General features: G+C 52.0%; 1 long non-coding RNA gene across 1 annotated transcript; it reads right to left on the minus strand.

The window, feature by feature from the left end:
• Positions 1-1,561: 1,561 nt before the first annotated feature.
• Positions 1,562-21,409, minus strand: Gm14486 (predicted gene 14486). The gene is made up of 4 exons (NR_136917.1): positions 21,304-21,409; positions 13,231-13,305; positions 3,198-3,283; positions 1,562-2,387 (listed from the first exon to the last, which is right to left on the minus strand). It is a non-coding gene; the product is annotated as a predicted gene 14486 (long non-coding RNA).
• Between the last annotated feature and the right edge of the window lie 3,185 nt (positions 21,410-24,594).

Consider the following 24,594-nt stretch of genomic DNA (forward strand, 5'->3'; position numbering starts at 1 on the left):
CCTCAGACCACCTTCCGCAGGAGCCATCTTCCTTCAACACACAGCGTTCTTGACAGGGAAAACTGTTCAGTGGAGGGAGGGTCCATTTAGAAGCTTCAGTGTCCCTGGCTCCTCTGCTCACCCAACCTCAGCCTCTGAACTTCTGGTGGGAAAGAATGTATCCCAGAAGAAACAATTGTCATGAGGAGAGTCAAGCTCTGGGGTCTCTCTTGAGGTGTCCCTCTGAGTAAAGCAGTCTGTCCCTTGGGGGTCTTAAGCTTGCTCATGTGTCAAACTGCCCACAGGTGTGGCTAGCACCTTCCCTGCTAGTACCTGCTGCTGCATGCAGCCTGTTCCCCGGGGAGGGGGGTGAGTTTATGGGGTGCACACTGATTTCCAGGCATGAGGAACTGCACACACACTCTTCCCCCAGCCTGCCCTACTCTAGACTATCATCAGCAAGGGCACTAAGTCTTTCTGGGAGCCTTTTCTTCAAGGCTGATTCCCAGCAGCCCTGAAGATCACTCTGTGATGGTCCAGGCGACTTAGGAACCACCCGTGCGTTGTGTGTGGAGAGTCTGAGGTGTTCGTGGGGCTGAAGGAGCCCTTGTTAATTACCAAGAAATGACCAGGAGGCCCGGGCCCAAAGCTCTGACCTTGAAAGGGCAATGGAATCGAACTAAAACCCTGTAGCAGACCTAGGACGACCCTGACTTCTGTTTCTGAGCCAAGGCTGAGGGCTGGATGTGGTCTGAAGGCAGAGGGCTCTCTTTGCTGGAGGCCTTAGGCTCCTCCCGGCACACAGGAAAAAACAACCTGGGCCATTCTGGGCCATTCATTCGAGCTGTTTGTACGTGCAAATATTTATTATTATTATTATTATTAAACGTCCACTTCCTGTGCCCGAGGCCATCTCCTCCATCCCTCTTTCCAGCCTCTCTGTCCAGGACCAGAGTCATAACTGTTTGCATTTGGGCTAATAACGACCTGGGAGTTTGGAGGTGGATATGGGCAGGACTGTAAACTTTAATTAGCCTGGTGAGATTAACATCGTAGCAGGGGACTGGAGTGGGGGCCTCCTTCCGAGCTCTCTGATCCCAGTAGACACCCCCCTCCCGTGAAGGGCACCCCATACAGGATGTGCAGAGGACCGCACAGCAAGGCTTACACGTGCTGAGTTAATCTTTATTCGCCTCGAAGCCGAGTCAGGCTTCAAAGAGCCCTGGGTCGAATTGCTGTCCCTCTGGCTCCACAGTACTCGCTGGCTTCCTCCTTGCAGAAACCTCAAGCAGAAAACTCAGGGACTGGGCTGTGTGACCTTGAGCCGGTTACTCACCCTCTCAGGGAGGGGAGGCTAAGTGGGAAGGTTCAGGACAAATGCTGCGGAATCTAGGAAGCTAAACCCTACTGGGTGGCCGAATTCTTACTGCCTGGCTGCCTAGCCTGGGGGGTCACACGTTCAGGAAGGGCTGAGGATTTTCTGGTCTCCATCTGGCTTAGTATTGAGAGCATTCAGCGGCTCGGGGGCTGTTTCCACCAGCGTCCCCAGGAAATTGGCCTTCCCGAGAATGAAGTCATCTGCTTCTCTTTTATTTATTTATTTTTGTCGCCTTTTTCTCCTTCAAGCATGAGCCCCTGGGCCTGTGCGGCCCCTCTCCACGGCTGTCGCGGGAGAAGGGGCTCTGAGAATAGGTGGGACCCCGGGGTGCCACGCGCCGTCCTGGGACTGGCCGAAGGTGAGCTCCCGGGCGGCCAGGGCGAACAATAACAGTAAATAACGCTGCCTCGTCAGCGTCATAAAAACGGAAACGCTTCCACTGTGTTTTAATAAGCGTCGCCCATCAATCTGCCTCCCTGCCGGCCGCGGGCACCGGGGAGGGTGCGGGAGGGGGACGAGGGGGCGCGAGCGGCCGGGGTCACGCGCACCAGCCGAGCCGAGAGGCGGCCGAGCTGAGTAACTCCGTTGCCATGGCGACGTGGCCGCAAGGAACAGGAAGCAGCAGAAATAGCAGCCGCCGCGGCGCGGCCCCTCCCCCCGCGAGCCCGTTGCCACGGCGACCGGACGGGAGCGAGGCTGCGCGGGCGGCCTCCTGCTCAGCCGACTGACGCATGCGCAGTACGGCGCGCGGGTGGGCCTCGCCCTACAGCTCCCGGGGTGGCCCGTGGAGACCAGTGCTACTCGGGGGTCGGTGTCTGCTTTGGGAGCCTTCTCGCCTCGGCTTCTGGCAAAGGCAGTGCTTTCCAAGCATGCAGCGGGCAGGGACGTGGTCACCGGAGTCCCCGACCTGTTCTGAGTGACAGCAGAGCCGGGTCCAGGCTTCCCTCGCCGTGGATGGGGCACCTGGTGACGTCCAGGATGCCTCCTCCTCTTGGTCCCCATCTCCACGTGTCCCTTTGCCAGATAGAACCTGCATAGAACACAGAAGCCCTGGCACCCTCCATGTCCCCTCTTGTGCCAGAAAACAACGTTCTTTCCTCCACACCCCCCAAGTTGAGGGAAGCCTAGATGTTTCATAACAAAAGCCCTCCCCCACACCCCATAATAGCTTGTTTATGTGGAAGCGGCTGCAGCCTTGGGGGTCTGAAGCTGGTGTGTGTGTATGTTTGTTACAGGGACACACGTGATTATATCTGAGGCCGTTTGTGGAGAATTTTCTTCTCTGTAGATTCTGTTTGGTTTGTTTTTAATAAGGGTCAGAGGTCTGAGCTTCTGTGGGGAAGGGGGAAGGGTCACCTCGGATGGCCAGGCCAAAGGGTCCCAGGGGGACAGGTCACGGGGCCTGCAATGCTAGCAGAGGCCAGCAGCTAAAGCTGCTCCATCTGGCTCTGTTCCTGGCGGCAGGCAAGCACAGGCAGCCAGCAGGATGCTCCCTTGAGTGGAGCCCCAGAGGGGGACACCCTGGAACGGAGACTGGTCTCCCTGGGCAGGACAGCTGTCATTTCTCAACTGTCCAAGAGAGAGAGAAGGGAGCTGCTGCTGGCTGGGTCTTTCTACAGCACTATCAATGGCGGGCTTGTGTATGCCGCCTTCAGGTTGGCTGTGTGAAATGAAGGGAGCCTTGAACTGCTTCCGAGTCCTGGCCAGCCAGCCCAGTGTGTGGACCGAGGGCTACAGGCTACATAAGAGCATTTCCACTCAGGACAGCCTAGCTCTGTGTGTCTTTCCCTCCTTCCTCACCCTGTAGACATGGCAGGGGCGGGGGGGGGGGGCTGCTTACCCTGAAGGAGAGCCTGCCTGGTGTCCAAAGACAATGCATCCACCATAGAGATCCTGGGGTCACAGTTAACTCTTTTTTAGGGGAAGCTGTGGAGATGTGGGGAGGAAGGAGCAGAGAGACTGGGCTGTAATTCAGAGAAGGTCCCTGTCCTTGAGGCCAAAGCAGACTGAGACCTGAGATGACAAAGCAGGCCCTCGTGGCTTGTGACTGTCCCTGGAGGGAGATGGGTGCTCAGAATCCGACGTCTATTTACTGCAGCTGGAAGGGGTTCCTTCGCTGTCCCCTGGTCCCTGAGACCTAGGCTGACTGTGTCCAGAGGCTATAGGCTTCAGGGGTTAAGAAGCAAGGAGGTGGGCCTTGGCTCTGCTACTAAAGCCCCGTGGAATCAGAGGCAGGCCCCGTACCTTCCTTGGGCTTCAGTTTTCCCATCTGGCAAACAGGAAGAGGGTCAAGGCAGCTACTGACTGCCTCATAGTTGACCCAGTCAGTATTTCTGAGGTCTGAATGTCCTATACCGCCAATGGTATCTTAGGTCAGGCTCAGGGATAGTGGCCCAGAGGAGTGAAGTCACTCCCCAGGAAAAGCTAGAAGGTAGCACAGGCACCTGCCACACCCGCAGGAGAGCAGGGATCACGCTGTGAGTGCTACAGTCACAAGTCAGCACCCCCCTCAGCCCTTCTCATTTTGGTGGCTCCATCCAGAGCCTTCCCTTTGTATAGAGTTGGGACACCCATTCCTCCTTTCTGAGGTTAGCAGAGGGACTAGAACTCTCCGTGGTGTCTGCTAACTGTCATGAGTGAAGGGTGACCGGGAGGGTAGGTCTCCAAGGATACGTGCTCTGCACACGGCTTTGCAGTCTGCCCCAGAGCTTGAGATCTGTGTGCCTTCTCCCCTGTCCCTTCCTGCAGCTGATATGGCAGGGCTGGGGGTCCTCACTCACTAGGCAAGCGTGTGGCATCCAGATGGTGTGGTTAATCGCGATGGAACCGTAAATCAGCGGTATTGTCCCAGCCTCCCTGCTCTTGGCAGAGCCGTCACCTGGAGGAGGAGCTGGTGTAAGAAGCTCCTGCAGCCCCGCCCACCAGCCCCAAGCTTTGTTCCCAGTCAGTGGCCAGTGTCTGTGTTTGAATACTAGCCCTGTCACTGCCTGTGTGGCTTTGACGAAGCCCTGATCTCCCTGTTAGCCTCAGTTTCTTCATCTATAAAATCCGGGCGATCACAGCGCATGTGGTCCCCAGAACAAGATGAAGTCTCTCATGTGGGCCATTCCTGACTTATAGCTCAGTAGATCCTCCACAAGCTTATAGCTCTATAGGTCCATCCACAAGCTTGTAGCTCTGTAGGTCCGTCCACAAGCTTATAGCTCTATAGGTCCATCCACAAGCTGCCTCTCACCTCTTGGACCTGTACAGGAACCTGAGAGTCAGAGAAGGAAAGCAAGCTGCCCAATGCCACACAGCCAATTAGCAGAGGAACAGGGCTTAAGCCTGGCAGGCTCGAGTGACACTAAACACCTCGGGTTCCAGTCAGCCCGCCCTCCCCAGCCCCTCTGCCTATGTCGGTAGTGACAGCAGAGCATTGTTAGCCTCGCCTAGAGCCACTGTGCAACCCAGGTCTAAAAAGACGCCTTAATAGGTTCCTAATAAAGCTTCGGGGACGGCGGCTTCCCAGGGCAGGGCCAGGGTCCAGGTGCAGCAGATGCGACCTAATGAAAATGTCAGTAGTGTGGTGGTGGTGGTGGTGGGGCACCTGCTCATGTCTCAGACTCAATCTTCCTGTCCTCGGCTGAGTCACTGGATGCAGGGGTCACTCACTCATCCCTCCTCCCATCCCATCCATCCATCCACCCCACCACCACACAGTGGTTATGGAACATCCTTCTTGACCGAAGCCCACATTAAATGTACAGGTTCCTCTCTTCCCGTTAAAAAGACATGAGATACACAACTGGGCACAGCTGAAGGAGAGAGGGTGTCAGAGGGTCTGCGAGAGCCGTGTCTGCAGAGCAGCCTTGGTCAAGCTCTGGGGAGCTTGTCAGACCGCTGCCCTTCCAGGCCACACTCTCTGGACCTGTTTGTCAGTCAGGCTGCTGTGACAAAATGCTGTACTCTAGGTCCAACCAGCCTAAGTGTATCTCCCAGAGTTCTGAGGCACGGGAATGCCATGATCACACTGCAGGCATATCCTAAACCTGGTCAGGGCCTGTTGTCCTGGATGGGGTCTTCTAGCCGTGCCTGAGTGTAGTAAGGGCGGAGAGAGCTCCTGTTTCTCCTCCTCCTTCTCTCCTTTCTGTGTCCCTTCCTCTTTCGTTCAAAGACTCCCCATGTAGCCAAATCTCGCCTTGAGCTCCACATCCTCTATGCCTCAGTTTCCTGAGATTACAGGGGCATGCATACCACCTCTCTGTGGTCCCTGCAGTCTCTTTGTTTTATTAGTACATATTAATCATACAGAGTGGTGGTTTCCTTGCCATCTCAGGCCACATTTATGAGGAAACTAATCAACCTGCATGGGGGAACCCTCATACCCCAGCCCCCAAAGGCCTTAAAGTACAACTTCCTAACACCACCTCCATAAAAGATGTTTTCATTGTTACATTTGTGCGTGTGTGTTCTTGTGTGAGCGTGTGCATGTGTGTGCAGGCATGCACACTCCACACGTGACAGTCAGAGGACAACTTTTTGGAGAAGGGTCTCTCCTTCAACTGCGTGGGTTCTGAGGTCTGAACTCAGGCTGTCCTTTACCTGCCTGCCAAGCCTTCTTGCCAGCCCAGGATACCACCCGCCTCCTAAACCCTGATGGTAAGATTATGTCCCAGCATGTAAGGCTGTGCATTCACACCACAGCAGAAAAGATGGGTTGTGGCATTCCAAAGTCTGCAGTTCTGAAGCTCCACTCAGGGTAAGTGACCCTCCAAGTTACCTACCAACTCTTCTAAGGACCCATTTGGATCCTAAAGCTCTGACCTAAAACCCAGGGCCACTCTGACTGACATGAGCTTAACCACTGAGCTGAGTGGAGACTGGCTGTTGCCTGTCGCTTTTGCTACCCGGTCGAAGCTCCAGGAACAGGCCGCGCTACCAGCCCCACCCAGATTCCCTTGAATGCATGGATAAAAATCCACAGACACACTCGATCACAGGGAGCCATGGAAGGACAGGAAAGAGACAGGCCGTGAGCACTGGGCAGGAGCCGGGGCCAGGCCTCAGGTTATGACCCTCAGGCTCCATCAAGTCATACAAGATGCCTCGAGGACCCTGTGGCTGTTGGGTCATTGCTGTTGTTGATGTCACAAAACTCCATGGCAAAGAAGGGGCTCTGAAGTGACACTCATCATGAATACTTGTAGTTTTTCTCTTAAGAAAAAAGCATGCTAGGCTTGGTGGCTCACACCTTTAATCTCAGCACTCAAGAGGCAAAGGCCAGTGGATCTCTGAATTCAAGGCCAGCCTGGTCTGCATAGTGAGTTTCAGGACAGCCAGGGCTATATAGTGACACTCTCCCCCCCCCACCCCCCCCACTCTCTCTCTCTCTCACACACACACACACACACACACACACACACACACACACATACACACACACACACCAAAAAAAAACCAAAAAAAACAAAAAAACAAAAACCAAAGAAACAAACAAACAAAAAAATAAAAAACAGGAAAACAAAAGCAAAGTGTCTGGTTTATTCTGGGTCCAGGTGTTAGAACGGTGAAAACCATATCCTGGGAGGACAGTGAGCAGATCACTGTTAGTGCCCATCCCACAGCTAGTTGAGGCTCTGTGGATTTAAGGGGAAAAATGCTGTGATCCATTAGTAATGCCTGCTATGGGCATGGTAAGGGGAGCAAAAGGCAGGACATTGGTTGGCCATGTCGGGAATTCAGATTAAGAAGGCATTTAGAGATCCTTGTGATGGTGGCTGCCTTCTAGAGAGCCCTGGGCAAATCTGCGATATACTGCCTGCCTCAGTCTACCCTTTAGAAAGCAAATATGCTGACAGAGGACTCATGGCATCTGGAGGATCATGAGTTGAAGTTCACACTCATATGGGGCTCAGGAACCCCAATCTGCTGTAGTCTAAGTCTGGGCCATGGCTTCCCCATAAGGTGGTGGAACAGAAGAGGCTGAAGGACCCAGGCAGGATGCTGGGCTTGAGCAACACGGGGAGCAATGAGTACAGCTTTCTCCTTTGGTGGGTATGGACACAGAGCACCCCTCGAAGGGGCAGAAGACTCCCCAAGGCTACAGAGGACAGCGTTCTGTCCGTGGTCCTTTGTCTTGCAGAAGAGAGGACCCAAAGACCTTCACCTTGATCATAAGAAATGGAAAAGCCTTGGGCCTTGAAGACAGGAGTTTGTCTTAGTTAAGATGTGGGCGACAGGCTGTGTGGCTTTAGGTGTAATTGCCTAAACCCTCTGAGCCTCACAGCACTTGTGAGGATGGGGGAAGGAGCACTGTTCAGGACGCAGGTGTCCTGACACACCTTTAAGTCTTAATGGATTAGAGCTTGTGTTAAGATTAGGGGGCTGTAGATAAAATAGAATTTTATGCAAAAGTGGTGGCTTCATCCTTTTTATTTGTTCTAGAAAGATCCTTAGTATTGTGAAAAAACACTACAGCTGACTGCCTCTTCATCAGGTCTGGACCCCACTACATCCTGGTGCAACTCCAGAAGGCCAAGCTCAGGCTAGAACAAGGTGGCCAGTTTGCAGGCCATGTTTCCTGGCAGGGAAAATTAATTGGCCTGTAATGGGAAATAGTGTTTATCCTAATTAGCAGGAAGTTGACCAATTTCTTAATAAAGGACTTCACAAAGGCTCTAAAGTCGGGGGTAGTAATGTGGGGGGGGTGCGGTGAGCAGGGCTGACCTCTCCCCGCTTCAGTCCAAGAGGGGACACCAGGCCTTGGGGTACTGGCCTTGCTGGTGTGTCTCCTCCCTGGGAACTGAGGTAGCAGGAGGGAGAGAGCAAGGGAAGGCAGGTGTTATGGGAGGAGCCAGCTGTGCCCAGAAGTCCTGGGTAGGGTTTGTTGTTTGTTTGTTTGTTTGTTTGTTTGTTTGTTTGTTTGTTTTATCAATGTGACACAGCTGGGGTCATCTGAGAAGAGGAAATTCAAGTGAGAAACAGGGCCGTCCACAGGCGGCCCTGTAGAGGCTGTGGGAGCATCTTCTTGATAGACGTTGTAGGAGAGTTGGTACACTGTGGGCACTGCCCCTCCAGGGTGGGCGGCCTGGGTGCTAGAGGAAAGCAGCTGAGCAAGCCAGGAGAAGCAGGCCAGTAAGCAGCATCCCTCCCTCCCTGGCCTCTGCCTCAGCTCCTGCCTGCCCTTCTGTAAGCTGTGAGCAGAAATTAACCCTTTCCTCCCCAAGCTGCTTTTGGTCGTGGCGTTTATCACAGCAAAACAAAGCAAGCTAAAACCAAGAGAACCTACCCACAGGGAACAGCACGGGCCCCTCTTGCCTTTGCCCTTCTCTGCACGGTTTGGTTGCACACAAACAGGTTGGACCTAAGGTTGCCTCCTTTCCTTCTACAGAACTGGGGACTGCAGCTCATAAACAACCCCATCCTACAGCTGTGGGAACAGAGGCACAGAGAGAGTTGGCACCCTGCCCCCACCTACCTTGCCGTAGCCAAGCGCCCTTAGGAGTGTGCAAAATGAAGGAACGAATAAGTTCATGGCAAGGACCAAACTGAAGGACAGATGGCCCGTGTCACCTGCCCTCTTCCTAAGATCCCCAAAGGACCTCACAGGGACTTTAGGGGGAATCCTGATTATGTGAAGACTCGGGGTTCACAAGCCACCTCATAGTACTTCAGAGATCTATCTGCCTCATGCACTGGCAGAGGAAGGGACCTGGCACTCCCCTCCCCTGCTACTCCTTAGAGTCCGCAAGCTTCACAGTCCCCGAAGAGTGGACCTCGCTCATCCTCCCGGACTAAACCCCCAAGCCCCAGCCTCATTTATAAACTGTTTAGACAGTGCTTTCTATATACTAGCCACTGCTCTAGGCATTTAAAAGGTGTTTATCCTCCGTGTGAAGGAGGTACCATTATGTGGCCATTATACAGATAAGGAAACTGAGGCACAGAGAAGATGAGATGATCATTCAGAAGGTTGGTAGGGAGGCATTGAATAAGCAAACCTGTAAACCTGTTTAAAGCCACAATTGCTCATTAATATATAGAAGAATCTCCATTTTTGTTTCCAGCCCAGCCCCCGTCCTTCAAAATATGGTTTATCCCAGAAGGCTTTGCTCCAGTCTGCTTTCTGGGGCAGAGTCTTCATCTGAAGGTGTCCGCAGAGCATTGAATCACTTGGTTTCAGCCCTGGTCATGTCCACCCCAGCTCCTGACCACACAGAGCCATGGGCACAGATGGGAGACCCAGCCAACCCAAAGATGGGAACTCTATCAGGGAGTAGAACCTGTGGTCTGGGCTCATTCACTTGTCAAGTGTTCAGGGAGACCTACTGTGTGGGAGACTGAACAAGACAATCCCAAGAGCCCACATCAGTGAATGATGCCACCAACTAAACCAGCACCTTGGCTCGAAGCCCTTTAGGCTCGCATCTGTCTCATGAGGGACAGATCTAGCTGGGCAGATAGCAATGGCATCTTAGCTGAGGCTAGGAGTGGAGACAGCAGGGAGTGACCAGGCTATGGGTAGAGCAGGTGAGACCTAAGGGTCCGGAGAGCACCAGGACCCAGAGGTGGCCTCATGTCTTCACACACTCTGTAAGTGGCAGGTGCTGAAAAGGATAAGCAAAGGGGCTTTGGTGCCTGCCCCCTGGGGTTTCATTCTGACAGGAGACAGAGATGGGTGACATCGGCCAAGTGACCGACCCAACAAGGACACTGCAGAGTCCATCGTTAAGGAAGACATGAGTCTGGAGAGTGGGGGTGGGAATCAGTGCTGAAGCTGGAGACCCAATGTGGGTGTGGCTGGGGCATTTAGGAGCTGAAGGCAGGAGCAGAAAGCAGGGTCAGCCACCCTGGAGAAGAATCTAGATTTTTTTTCCTAGAAGGCAGAGGGCAGGAGTTGGTGGCCTAGGCTAAGGACAGTGAGAAGGGGTTTGTGAAAAAGGTAGGGGAATGAGAAGGTGGGGCTGAGGAAGTGGGGGTGAGAAGGGGGGTGAGGAGAGGTGGGGGTGAAAAGGGGGGACTGGGTAGGACTTTGGAGTGCCGACAGGACAGGGCCAGGCAGAGGGTCGGCTGAACCCTGATCTGCCCCATGTATGTGGATGCTTTCATCAATCAGAGAGGATAGCCCACCCAGTGGGACCCAGCAGAGATGTGGAGCCGGGGCCAGGCCCTTCAGCTGACTCAGGGTCCCCAGGAAGGGTTCAGTCAACCATGTTGGGGTGTCCTTGCTTTGCCCCAGGACATCAGCAGGGAAGGACTTTCCAGAAGCTCCAATGTCTTCTCTGCTTCCTGTGATTGCTGCCATGTCCCTTCCAAGGGACCAACCGTTTACTTGGCCAAGAGCGATGGCTAATTCTTGGGATTGGGACCCCTGGGAAGTCTCCTGTGCTCACCCTTTGTTCAGCTGTGGAGACTTTTGTCACAGTCACCCACATCCCTGTGGCTTCCAGAATAGCCCGCTCCTGACCCAGTAGAAGCCATGGGAGGGACAGGAAGGGACCTGCAAGCTCTCCCTTCATGATTCTTGCTGGGCCCCTCACTCTTTGGGAAGGTGTCCTTCCCCTCAGGGTGGGGCTGAGCTGGAACCTAGCAGGGCTCTGTCACTGTGCCTTGCAGAGAATGGAGAAGGGGGACGCAGGCGAGCAGCAGCGTCTGAAACCTAATTGTGTGCTGTCTAATCTATCAACAGAGGACAGCTCGCCAAGCCCCTCCCGGCTGCCTGATAAATGCCGTTCCAGGCCCCCTGTGTGCCAGGGTTGCCTTAATTGGTATCAGGACGTGCCTGGACTCCGTTGTCCTTCCTGCCTGCTCACTCCTGCTGCAGTCACTAGCAAGTCACTGGCTGCCACCTCCACCTCTAGGACATACAACAGTGTCCACAGGCCCAAGAGGAGCTGGAGACCAGCAGAGACTTCAACCACCCAGTACACTTACTGGAGTGCCACCCTCTTCCTGGAGGAGGCAGTTCAGGGAATCCAGCCCAGGAAGACATGGAGAGACACTGAGGACAGATACAGGGTTCATTTCCACATGCACAGCCTGGGAGGGTTAAAGGGTGATATCTACCCATTTGGGAAGGTTCTGTTAAGATCACACAGGACAGAAGGGCCAAGAGCCAGGTGACCCTGGAAACAGCCACAAGACTGACTGATTTGCTCGCATTGTCCTTCTGGTTAGAACACCACCACAGCATGCTCTTCCTAGTGGGTGGGCCTCTCCAAATTCTGAGGAGAGTGGAGTATCCGTAAGGGGCAGAACAAGGGAGCAACTGGGATGGGCATTTGTACCTACCTTCCTTCCTTCCTTCCTTCCTTCCTTCCTTCCTTCCTTCCTTCCCTCACTCATTCCTCCAGGATTTATTGAGCAGCTAGGTGCTTCCCTGAGGGTCCTGGCAGGATCAGTGACATGATTTTTAGGGACGTGTACAAAAGAGCAACTGGAGTGTTCCTGGTCCAACACAGGACCAAGGATATCCAGATGGCCACTGCACATACTCTCTTCAGCAATGGACCTGGTTCTGCTTGTCAAGAGCCACCAGTCTGTGGCTGGGGGACCTGAAATGACATCGAGGCCAGAGCTGTCCCACCCTGAGTCCCAACTTCTTAGCTGCCATCCTAACTTGTCATACAACTGAAAAATCCCATGTTCTGTTAAATGTATTCAAAAGCCAGATCCAGCCTTGGAGAACAGGAAATGAATGATATTCTGTCTGCCCCTTCCGGGTGGTCTGTTCACGGACACCTCCCTGGTACATAGCAACATAATGCAGACATCACCTTACTCCTCATTTATGTATTTGTTTATTACTGTTCTTGGGATAGCCTGTGTATCTCATGCTGCCGGCACATTCGCTATGTAGCTGGGGATGACCTTGAACTGATCGTCCTGCCTCCACCTCCAAACAATTAGAGGTGTGTGATATTATTGGTTTATATAGTGCTGGGGACAGAACCAGGGCTTCACACATGCTACAGAAGCCCTCCACTAACTGAGCTAAGGCCCTAGATTTCTGGGGGTTTTGTTTGTCTCCTAGTTAGGGTTTCTATGGCTGAGATGAAGCATCATGACCGAAAAGCAAGCTAGGAAGGAAAGGCCTCGTGTGGCTTACACATCCACATCACTGTTCATCATTGAAGGGAGTCAGGACAAGAACCTGGAGGCAGGAGCTGATATGGAAGCCACAGAGGGATGCTGCTTAGTCCTTGCGCTTGCTCAGCCTGTTTTCCCATAGAACCCAGAACCACCCGCTCAGGGATAGCAACACCCACGATGGCCGGGGCCCTCTCCCATCAATCACTAATTAAGAAAATGCCCCACAGACTTGCTTACAGCCAATCTTGTAGAGGCGTTTTGTTTGTTTGTTTGTTTGTTTGTTTGTTTTATTTGTTTGTTTGTTTGAGATAGGGTTTCTCTGTGTAGCCCTGGCTGTCCTGGAACTCACTTTGTAGACCAGGCTGGCCTCGAACTCAGAAATCCACCTGCCTCTGCCTCCCAAGTGCTGGAATTAAAGACACTCACCACACATTAGAGTCATTTTCTTAATTGAAGTTCCCTCCTCCCAGATGACTTTAGCAGTGTCAAGTTGATGTAAAACTGGCCCGCAGGTTTGTTTTGAGACAGAATCTAATGAAGTTCAGGCTGGACTCAAACTTCTTTTGTATCCCTGGCTGACCTTGAACTCCTGATCCCAGTTCTGGGATGACAGATGCACATTGCTCTACCTAGTTTTCTTTCTCCCTCCCTCCCTCCCTCCCTCCCTCCCTCCCTCCCTCCCTCCCTCCCTTCCTCCCTCCCTCCCTGCCTCCCCTCCCTCCCTTCCTCTTTCCCTCTCTTCCTTCTCTTTCCAGCTCTGCTCCCCACCCCCACCCCAGTACTGGAGCTCAAATACAAACCTCACAGTAGTGCTTGCTAGATGAATTTCACCACGGGGCTGCACTTGAGCTCCCAGGACCCACGGCCTCCAGCGGCTTCCATGAAAAAGAGGAAAAGAAGTGGCTGTGTGGGTGACAGAACCTGTGATCATTGTTAAAAATAAGAACCCAGGGCTACTGAGATGGCTCAGGCAATAAAGGCACTTGCTACCAAGCCTGCAGACCAGAGTTCAGTTCTTGTATCCCACACGGTGCAAGCAGAAAAACAACTTCCAAAAGTTATTTCTAACCTCCTCTCGTGTGACATGGCACATACATGCCCGTGCACCAAACACACACACACATACACGCACTCGTGCTCACTAAATTAACATAAGCCTTGCTCTAAGACACCCCTACCTCATGCCTCAGCGAGCAGGAGCAGCGACATCCAGGCCAGGCAAGAAGACAGAGAACTCACCCTGGACCCTACACCAGTTCCTCCAACAGCAGGGAGACAGAGGCTCCTTCCATCACAGGCCCATCGTGGCTCCTCTCTCCCTGTCCTTCCATCACTCACTGTCCCTGGCCCCAGGAAAGCCTGTGAGCCGCAGGTCTAGTGGCCCTGAGACATCAGGCGCCCAGCTTTCTCCTCACCAGCACGCTCAATTACCAGCTTCCCCTAGCTTGCATGTCCCCTTTGTGATTAACGCCCTTCTAAACTCCCTTCCCATCAGCAGCCACCAGCCTGTGACCGCAGAGTGGTCTGACTCTTTTAAAATGCAAACACCCTCAAATACATGCACACACACACACACACACACACACACACACACGTGCACATGCACATACACGCTGCAGATGCAGCTCATCCTTCCCTGGACATTCAGAGATCTGGATGGAGCTCCCAGGAGGACTGCCTGATACGAAATGCTGGAAACTTCTGGAAGAAGGTAGCCATCACTCTAAACGGCAGACCAGAGCTTTGCTTGTGGTCTACAAGCTGCCCAGTTTCCAGGCATGCTGGACAGGCATCTATCTCCAGAAAAGGAAGGAATCTGAGGCTCAGAGAGGGCAAACTACTTGCTCAAGGTCACCCAGCCTAGATTTTTTGAGCCCAAACACTTGGGATTCAGCAGGGAGATGCCAGAAACACTAAGAGCTGCTGCCTTTACACAGTGTCAACACAGGCTGGGCCAGGAGCTAGAGCCAAGTGGGCAGATGAGGTGGGACAGAGCCCAGTGGGTGGTGGTCGGAATGCCAGCCTTGGCTGTCCTTGTAGGTGCTACAGCTGGGCCTCACCTACGAAGACTGGGTACCCCTCTGCTGATCCCCAGCAAAGAGAGGGCTGTAGGACCTCTGGTGTGACCTCCAGATGCAGCCCAGAAATTCTGCCTTTGCCCTTGCTTGGAAACACTGGAGTCCCCAAGGACAGGTGAGGCCCAGGTAAGGAGGTCTGTTTGAGCTCCCTGTCCTGCCAACGCCCCCTGTCCCCATCCCACCCCCACACCCTGCAGCTCCCTTCCTACCCGCCTGCTGCACTGTGCACTCATTAGAGCAGAGCTGAGCTTGCTCTGGGTTAAAAATGCTCTGAGCACAGCCTGGCTTTCTTTCCCAGCTTCAGCACCAAGTGTGACTCTCCAGCATCCCCAGCCTCCTCTCACTGCGGCAAAGGGAATGTCAGGGCTTCCTGGACCTCTGGCAGACCTCTGAGATGGCCTGGACTTCCCCATGGGTTCCTACAGTTCCTCATCATCTACTGGATGGTTGGGATCAATATGGGAGAGGACTGCCCACAACATGGACCTGCCAAGCTGCCTGCCTTGGGGCAAGTGGATGTACTTGACCCGCCCACCAAGGTCTGGACAGGGGGCCCTTCCACACCCCAGGAGCTGAGTGTGCTGAGCCTCCTGGGGAGCTGGGACTCACTGTTCCTCCCTGAGTGATGTGTCAGCTGGTGGTGTAGGTAAGAGCAGAGCAGAGCAGGGCCCTCCCCACAGGGCCAGCTGGTGTCCCAGCCACCCATACTCCTCCCCACCCCCATCGCTTACCTGTCTGCCCAGAGCCTAGCTGCCCCTACTAACTGCCTGGACTGGTTACAACAATGCACTGCAATTGTTTGTTTGTCTCTTTGGAGAAGGATGTTCAGAAAAACAGAATGCACTAGGGCTGCGCAGGGAGATGGCTCCGTCATGAACAAACGATGCCTGCAGCAGAGCCTTGTGACTTGAGTTCTATCTATGGAGACCCACATGGTGGAAGGTGAGAACCCACTCCCCCAAGCTGTCCTCGGCCCTCCATGTGTGCACCATGGCTCACACGTAAATACACATGTGAACAAATAATGAATAAACTTCCATAGTAATAACTACAAAATCGGAGCAAAATGCAACCAAAAAACTCACAGACATTACAAATTCCACCATCAGGGGCTGGCAAGATGACACATTGGGTAGACAGATTGCTGTGCAAACATGAGGACCTGAGTTCAATCCCTGGTACCCTGTAAAAAGTCAGGTGTGAAGATGTGTTCTTGAAATTCGAGCATCAGGAGCATGAGGCAGGAGGCTCCCTGGGTCTCACTGGCCGGCCTGCCTGGCTGAGCCAGTGAGGTCCAGCTTCAGTGGAAGAAGACCTTGTCTCAAAAATATAGTGCTGCTGGTGGAGCACTCCTTTAACATCAGCATTTGGGAGGCAGAGGCCGAGGCAGGGGGATCTCTGTGAGTTCAAGGCCAGCCTGGCCTATAGAGTAAGTTCCAGGCCCATGAAAGCTATACAAAGAAAGCCTTTCTTGAAAATCAAAACACAACGGTAGATAGATAGATAGATAGATAGATAGATAGATAGATAGATAGATAGATAGATAGATAGATAGATAAACAGAGAAAGATTATATAGAGCAATAGATAGATAGATAGATAGATAGATAGATAGATAGATATAGAGAGAAACAGAAAAATTATATAGAGCAATAGATAGATAGATAGATAGATAGATAGATAGATAGATAGATAGATAGATAGATAGATAGATATAGAGAGAAACAGAGAAAGATTATATAGAGCAATCGAGGAGGACATGGACATGTAACATCAAGCTCTGGTAGCACACTCATGTGCACACACACACACACCTCACACACACGCTCACACACACCCCACACCGCACACAACAAAAGCATCCTGTCATTAGCCAGGCATGGTGGCTTCTATCTTTCATCCCAGAACTTGAGAGGCTGAAGCAAGAGGGCAGAGAGTTGGAGCTTGATAATAATCATGGCTATGTAGTGAGCTCCTTGCTAGCCTGGGCTACATAGCAAGACCCTGTTTCTACATTAACTAGTAATCAGTTAGTTGCCAACACCCACATCTCTTCTGGAAACCAACTGTGTTATGAAGATCCTGAAATGTGAAGCTTGTATCTAAGAAGATTGCTCTCTGCACAGGAGGGGCCGGCTCAGCCACTCACCAAATGGGCTCAGGGGTACCTGTCCTGGACACTGGCAGTTGAGGTCTGGCAGAGAATTTGGGCCTTTCCCCCCACCTCTAACTGTCCTAGAACAGGATTGGCCTTGAACTCACAGAGATCCACCTGCCTCTGTCTCCCAAATGCTGGGATTAAAGGAGTCTAACTACCACTGCCCAACATGATTTATCTATTTATTTTTATTTTATGTGCATTGGTGTTTTGGACGCATGTATGTCTGTGTGAGGGTATCAGATCCCCTGGAACTGGAGTTACAGATGGTTGTAAGCTACCATGTGGGTGCTGGGAATTAAACCCAGGTCCTCTGGAAGAACCATTGAGCCATCTGTCCAACCCCTCAATTTGAGCCTTCTAACTCCTCTTCCAGTGTAGTCTGTAAGGTCCAGGATTCTCCCTTTGGCCCTAAGATTGGTGAGTCTCTTAGGCAGATGGTTTAAGCAAACAAGGTTTGCCTGCGTGTGTACAGGTTGAGGTTTGACAGCATCAGTGCAAAAGGCTCAGACTCGTCTGGCTTCCTGTTTTATCAGTCCTAGTGTCTGGCTTTTGTCCTCACAGTGTTAAGATGGCTGCCTCACCTCTACCATCACATCCACATTCTATTCAGAAACAAAAGGAATAATGACAGTTATTTTCCATGGAAGTTTTACTTTTAGATTCAGGAAGGAAACTCTTCTGCCTCTATCCCATTGCCCAGAGCTGGGCTACCTTAGCTGCAAGGGATGCTGAGAGGTTACTTGTTAAGCTTGTCCGGGTCCTAGAGTAGAGGAAGGCCAGAGACAGGAGGCTTGGAATGTGCATGTGTGAGGCCACACAGGTTAGGTCAGGCAAGGCTCAGCAGTGATGTCATGGCAGTAGCCTCCCTTGTCCATCTTCAGACCTCCTGTGCACCCCTGGCTGTCTGGGACTCGCTCATCTTCCTCTGCTCAGTGTGCAGTTGAATGGAACTTCAAACTCTCCTGTGTCACCAGGGTTCCCAGTACTCTGTCTTGTCTCCAAGGATGGGTCCTCAGTCAGCAGTCCCAGAGATAGTCCCTGCCTGCTGTCTGCAATGAGAAGCCATTGTTTCCCCAGTGTGGGGTAACCCTCAAGGAATCAGGGACTCTAAGAACAGCACGTAAGTTCTAACCATCTCTGCTTACATGGCAGGGGAGCTGAATCTGACCCTGGCATCCAAAGCTCAGAAGTTCAAGGTCATCCTCATCTACAATTGAGTTCTGGGCCAACCTCGGTTACATGAGACCCTGTTATGAAAAATAAGAGGGGCGAGAGAGGTGGCAACGTAGTTAAGAGCACTAGCTGCTCTTCCAGAGGATCTATCCCGTTTCATTCCCAGCACCAACAATGGCAGCTCACAACCACCTGAAACCTCAGCTCTAGGGAGTCTGACACCTTTTGGCCTCTGTGGTATCAGGCATGCAAAACTGTGTGTTACATACATGCGGGAAAAACACCTGCACATGTAAAATCAAATAAGAAAAGAAAAGAAGAGGAGGGGGAGGAGGGGAAGGAGGAGGAGGAAGAGAGGATTGAAGGAAGAAGGTAAGGTGGAAACTCATTGCAGTGGTCAAGTTTTTATTGACTCAGCCTAGCTACCCAGTCCCCAGAGTATCTGTATCCGTGGCACAGGATGAGGGAGCACGCTTCCTTACAAAATGCCCCTGCTTTGTGATCTTGAAAATGTCCCTTTCCTCCCTCCCTGCATTCCAGGGCTCCATTTCTGGAGGCTCCCACTGGGCAGAGCTGGCTCTTTGGCCCCAGCCTGGATCACCTGAGAGAGAAGGCAGCCCATTCTCAGTTTGGAATGACTTTACTTTAAGACTCTGGTGACTCGGCCCTGGGGATATGACCCAACAGGTAAAGTGTCTGGTTTGCAAACTTGAGGACCAGAGTTCAAAACAGCTCACAGCCACCCATAACTGCAGCTCCAGGCAATCCAATGGCCTCTTCTGATTTCCATGGCACGTACACACACACACAAATAAATAAATAATATTTAAATAATAATAAAGCTAGGGGGTTGTGGCACACGCCTTTAATACCATCACTCAGAGGCAGAGGCAGGCAGAGCTCTGAGGCTAAGACAAGCCTGGACTGCAGAGTGAGTTCCAGGACAGCCAGGACTACACAGAGAAACCCCCGACTCAAAAAACCAGAACCAACCAACCAAATAAAAGCAATAATAAAATTGCAATATGTAGTCAACTTCTGAGGAAGGACGGCAAGACTGAACTTTGGCCTCCAACATGCACATGTAAACAGGACATCTACACACAAATAAAATGAAAAATAAATAGAAAAGAGTCCCCAAGAGCTGTGCTACTATACATAAAGTGCGGTTCTCATGGGTCCTGACTGGAATCCGAGTGTTTATGGGGATTTTGCACATGCATGGGCTCCATCTCCAACACACAAAACAAAATCGAGTTTCTGGGACATCTCTCCCTTTGGGGTAAAATGAGGTCAATCGGAGTCAGACTCGGTCCACATAGGGTGAGTTTGGGCAAGTGGCCTCTGTTTTCACAGCCTCAGTTTCCCCTTCTGCAAAATGGTGTGAAGTGGACATGACTCAGATCAGTACCGTATTAGCTCCCTAAGGCTTTCATGGATGCTGAGGAGGATCCCTGTTATCTGTTGCTATGCTAGTGTGGGTGCAGCTAGTGATGCTAGGATGGTATGGGTGTCTTCAGCCAGAGGTCACCCAGGCAGATGTGCTCTGAGTGAGCCAAGTGTCACTCCTGGTGAGATGGGAGTGGCCACTGAGCAGGGGAACCTCCTCTACCTGGCACCCAGCTGCAACACCAAGGGGCAACAGCAGAGTTTTGATCAGAGTGTTAATGGGATGGGGACGGGGGCTGGGGCTGGCATCACTGATGCAGTATCTGGGAGCTGGGGTGGTGTTGTCTCCATCTGCCCTCCCAGAGTCACCTATCAGCATTGCATCTGAGGGAAGGTCAAGGCTCTGCTCAGGCATCCCTGGGGTGGGGGGAGGGGTACACAGCTTTGGTGCCCATGCCATGGTGAGACACATCTTGGGCAAGCTCCTGGGGTTCAGACTAACTCATACAGAGATGGCCTATCTCCTAGCAGCTAGGACTTCCTATTTCAGAGGCTACCAGGAGAACAGAGCCTCCTTCCACCACCACCACCACCACCACCACCACCACCACACCAGTCACAGAATCCCAGATGGGAGGAAGAGGCTGGGGTAGCTGGGGTAGCTCAGAATCACTGGGTGGTTCCAGCAGTCAGACATACAGGGAGGGAGGCTGGGGATTGTTGCTATACTGCAGCTGCCTGGACTTGGTCCTCCAAGGTATCCAACCAACCGTGAGCTCAGAGCCTCTTCCAGCTTCCTCTTGCCCTCCTCTTCTCCCGCCCTCCTCTCCTCTCCTCTCCCTCAATTCTGCAGCGTTCTTCAGCTTTCTCTTAGGGTTGAGTATGCACACCCCGCTGTGCATACCTGCAGGTGCCTTGGGTACACATGTGCTCGTGTTTTGTGTGTGCACCCCTGCATGCATGTGGATTGGTGTGCATGCACGCATGGTGCTTCTGCGTGCAAATGTGCGTGTGTTCTCTGTGTGCACATGCAGATGGACCAGTGTGCATGCATGCATGCATACAGTCATGCACGGTGCCTTGTGTGCACACATGCATGCCTTTTCTGTGCACACAAGCCTCGTGCCTGTACTCCCGTGTGCATCCGTGCAGGTGTGTGCATGCTAGCGCCCGTGTGAGTGAGTGAGTGCCCGCGGGCGCGCGTGCAGGCCGGGCAGGGATTTGAAGCGGCGTGAGCGCCGCTGATAAACAGCCCGGAGCGGCGCGCTGGCGGCTGCTATCGGAGCTGCTGGCAGGCGCGCAAGAAGCTGTCCCGGCCGCCAGCGCTATCAGCCCACGGAGGGAGGGCGGCAGGAGGGCGGGAGGGAGGGAAAGTGTTTGCTTCAGCCCTTAATCACGGAATTTGAAATCCCAGCGAGTCGGTGCCATTTATTTTCAGAGCCTGTCAAGGCTGGTTTCGGCGTTTAGAAGAAAGGAGGCTGTGCGCATTTACATCTCCGGCTCCCACCGCCCTCCTGGATCCGGTGGGGAGAGGCCAGCGGTCGGCTCCTGGGACTTCCCCCTCCACGGTCAGGGCTCTGGGTGGCAGATGGGCCTGCTGAGTGCAGGGTGCTGGCGGGGGCATCACATTTTATCCCATAAAGCAACCCTGATCTCCCCACCCAAAATTTGCCCCGGTTCCGGGGGACTCCGGAGACTTCTGCCAACCTCTTACCCCCCTCAAGCCTAAGGGGGGCTGAGGGCACCGCAGGACAAGCCCCTTCCTGTGCAGATATGGACACTGAGCCCTGAGACTGAGTTCTGGAGATCTGTTAGGCCAAGGTCACACAATGGCAGACCGAGACCAGGAGGGAGGCTGGGGATGAGGGTACACAGGGAATGGAGAGGGAGCTGTCAGGCTGAAAGCTCTCTTGCTCAGTGACTTTACCCACTGTCCCTTCTCTGACCTTGATGTGGAAAGTTAGGGACCTCCCAGGGGAGTGAGTTTGCCAAGGCTGGGCAACCAGCTCTGCCTGGTGGCTGGGGATATCAACCCTGCATCTAATCTAATCAGCCCCACTCTTTTCCCCCTACCTCTAGTCTCCGTGGCTTCTTGGGGCTTCTGTCTCCAAGGAGACTCTTTGATTGAAACACAGACCCCCAGGAAAAGATGGCAGTGTCTACTCCCCAAGGCCCCGATGGAATGAGGACTTCCTAGGACCGGCAGAGTTCAGGCATGCGCAGTGCCTGGCAGAGAAAAATACCTATGATACCCCTCTTTCCTTACTGATACAGCCCCTCAGTCTTGCTCTTCCTTCCCAGGACAGGAAGTGACTCTCAGGGGCTTCTCAGTCATAATTTAGGCGAGTCATGGCCAAGCCCCTGGAAAGGTCCCATGCCGGGAAAGATGGGGAACAGCAGAGAGGAGGAAGAGTGAGTGAGGTTGGAGTTTTCCTGTCCCTCTGAACACTTAAAAAGCCTTATGTAGCCGGGCGGTGGTGGCACACGCCCCTTTAATCCCAGCATTTGGGAGGCAGAGGTAGGCGGATTTCTGAGTTCAAGGCCAGCCTGATCTACAAAGTGAGTTCCATGACAGCCAGGACTACACAGAGAAACCCTGTCTCGAAAAAACAAAAAACAAAAAACAACAACAAAAAAAGTCTTATGTATAGGAGAATCAGCTATCACTATGGGTTCTATGTGACAGTTTATTACACCTTATTATTTATAGTTACATAATATTCCATTGGTGATGCATATCTGCATGTGGTATCTGATCCCTAGTAGATTGTGCCCAACTTGTCTTCTACCTTCCAAGCCTCAGAGCACCCAGTAGTCTCCTCCAGGAGGGGCCGTTAGAGCTGTCGAAGGCCTCTGCAGGCACAAGGGAAGGGCAAGTAGCTCTGGGACACTTCATCCCCTTTCATAAGCAAGAGGTAGGCTAGGATTTCCCTAGAGCCAGAACAGAATGAGAGAAATGGCTTCAAGTAAGCCAGCATAGCAGGAAGCTAGCCTTCAAGTCCACCTAGGTAAGGAAGGCCCTCCAATTCATAGTAACCTGCAGGCAGAGCTACCCAGGGCGGATCACAAAGTCTGAAGAGGGTAGAGTATGACTGAGAAGAAAATGTAGCAAGGGCCCTCCAGGCACCCTCTCTCCCTTTCCCTGTGAACCTGGGCCACCTCAGTCTACTCCCTAAGGCCCCGGTTTGGATTGAGGATTTCCTGAGACCTCCAGTGTTTGGGCATGCCCAGTCCCTGGCAGAGCAAAACACCCCAAATGGCCCTCTTTCCTTACCAATTTGGCCCTATGCCCTTTGCCCTGCTTTTCTTTTACAGGGCAGGAAGTGTCCCTCAGGGTCTTGGGCCCATAGAGGAAGTAGGCAGGAAGCCCCAAGCTTTAAGTTCCTGCTTTACTTGGGAGCCAGCTCCTTGTAGCTTCAGTTTGCCAGTCTATATATGTGGATATTGGCAGCACCTACCACACTAGGCAGGAGTTCTGAGGACTCACAAGGAATCCAAGCAAAGCCTACAGCAGGCTCTCCAACACACTGCTAAGTCCCAGGGAGCCTCCTCAGTAAAGAGACTGTGGTACATGTGTGTTCCTCTGTGTGCTTGTGTGAACATTTGTAGTTATATATGAGTGTCCATGTGTATGCACACCTGCTCGTATAGTCATGTGCACATGTGTGTACATAAATGTATGTGCATATGCATGTGTATACTCTATTTGAGTGTGGCATCCACACTTGTAGTAGTTGCTTTTCTTTTGCTGTGATAAAATACTATAATCGAAGGCAGCTTAAGGAAGAGTTTGTTTTAGCTTCTGGTTCCAAAGAGGTAGATAACCACAATGTCTAGGAAGGCATGATGGTAAGAGCAGGAAGTAGAGAGATCACATCTCAGTTGCACACAGGAAGTATTGGGAGTAAAGGGGAACTATAAACTCTGAAGCCATGCCCCCAGTGATACATTTCCTCCAGTAAGTTTCTACTCCTAAAGATTCCTTAAGTTCCCCAAACAGCATCACCAACAAGAGGACAAGTGTTCAAATACATGAGGCTACAAGGAACATTTCTCATTTAAACCACCACATAACTCTGTGTGTCTGTCCTCTGCCCCCAGAGGACACTGTGATTTTTCAGCATACCTATCAATACATCTTTCTAACTTCTCTGGGCCTTAGTTACCTTGTAAGATAAGAATGACAAAGTTATAATGCTAAACATATTAGGCAAACAGCACACACACACAAGAATGAGCTCAGGAGTAGCTGGTGTGTGCTCATGTAACAAAATGGAACATAACCAGAGGCAGGAGCATGCTGGTGCATGATGGAGGCTTTAAAAGCTCAGCACAATTTGACACCAGCTGGGTCTTTTCTCTGAGGAATATGGTCTATGAAGGACTGACTGGATTCCTAAAAAGAGACTATGTGTGTGGAGCAGACCAATGACCAAAGTACAGATAGTACTAAATCTGAGGTGTTAACAGACTTTGATCATAGGAATCTACTCTTAGTTAGGAGGGGGTTTGTTATGTGGCATAACATAGCATAAGCTGACCAATGCAGAAACTGGAATTTAGAAATAGTAGGCCACTACAACAAGTATGTGTCATGGGTTCTAGGGGACAAGCAATAGACGACAAGGAGACAGGTACTGAAGGCCTGAAACTTGGTTTGGTAGCCTGTTACACAGGTTACAGTTTCTGTAAAACTCCTGGCTATGAGAGTTCAAAGCTGAGGTTGGAGATATGACTCAAGTTGAGAGCATTGGCTACTCCTCCAGAGGACTCTGGTTCAATTCTCAACACCCTGACAGCTTACACTTGTCTGTAACTCCAGGTCTGGGACTTCTTACACACTCACACAAAGGCCATACACCAATGAACATTACATTAAAAGTGTGTGTGTGTGTGTGTGTGTGTGTGTGTGTGTGTGTGTATTTCAAAGCTGAAAAACAAAACAAAACCAAAACAAACAAACAAACAAACCAGGGTATGATGGTGCATGTTTGTCATCCTAGCACTGGGAAGGTGGAAACAGGAAGAACAAAAGTTCAAGGTCTTCTCTGACTACATAATTCAAGGCTAGCCTGGGCTAAATGAGATCTTTTCTCTCAAACAAAACAAAACAGGGCTGGACATGTGGCTCAGTTGATAAAGTACTTGTCTAGCATGCTTGAAGGCCTGGGTTCAGTTCCCAGTACCACGGAAACTAGAGTGGTGGAGGACACTATTATCTCAACACTTGAGAGATGCGCAAGAGGGTCTGGTAGACACCCTGAGACAATCAACAAATTCCCAACTGCCTTAGGCTACTTGAGACAGCATCTTTGAAGGAAGGGAGGGAGGAGGGAGGCAAGGAGACAGGGAAGAAGGAGAGCC

This window comes from Mus musculus, chromosome 2 (genome assembly GCF_000001635.26).
Source record: "Mus musculus strain C57BL/6J chromosome 2, GRCm38.p6 C57BL/6J".
NCBI lineage: Eukaryota > Metazoa > Chordata > Mammalia > Rodentia > Muridae > Mus > Mus musculus.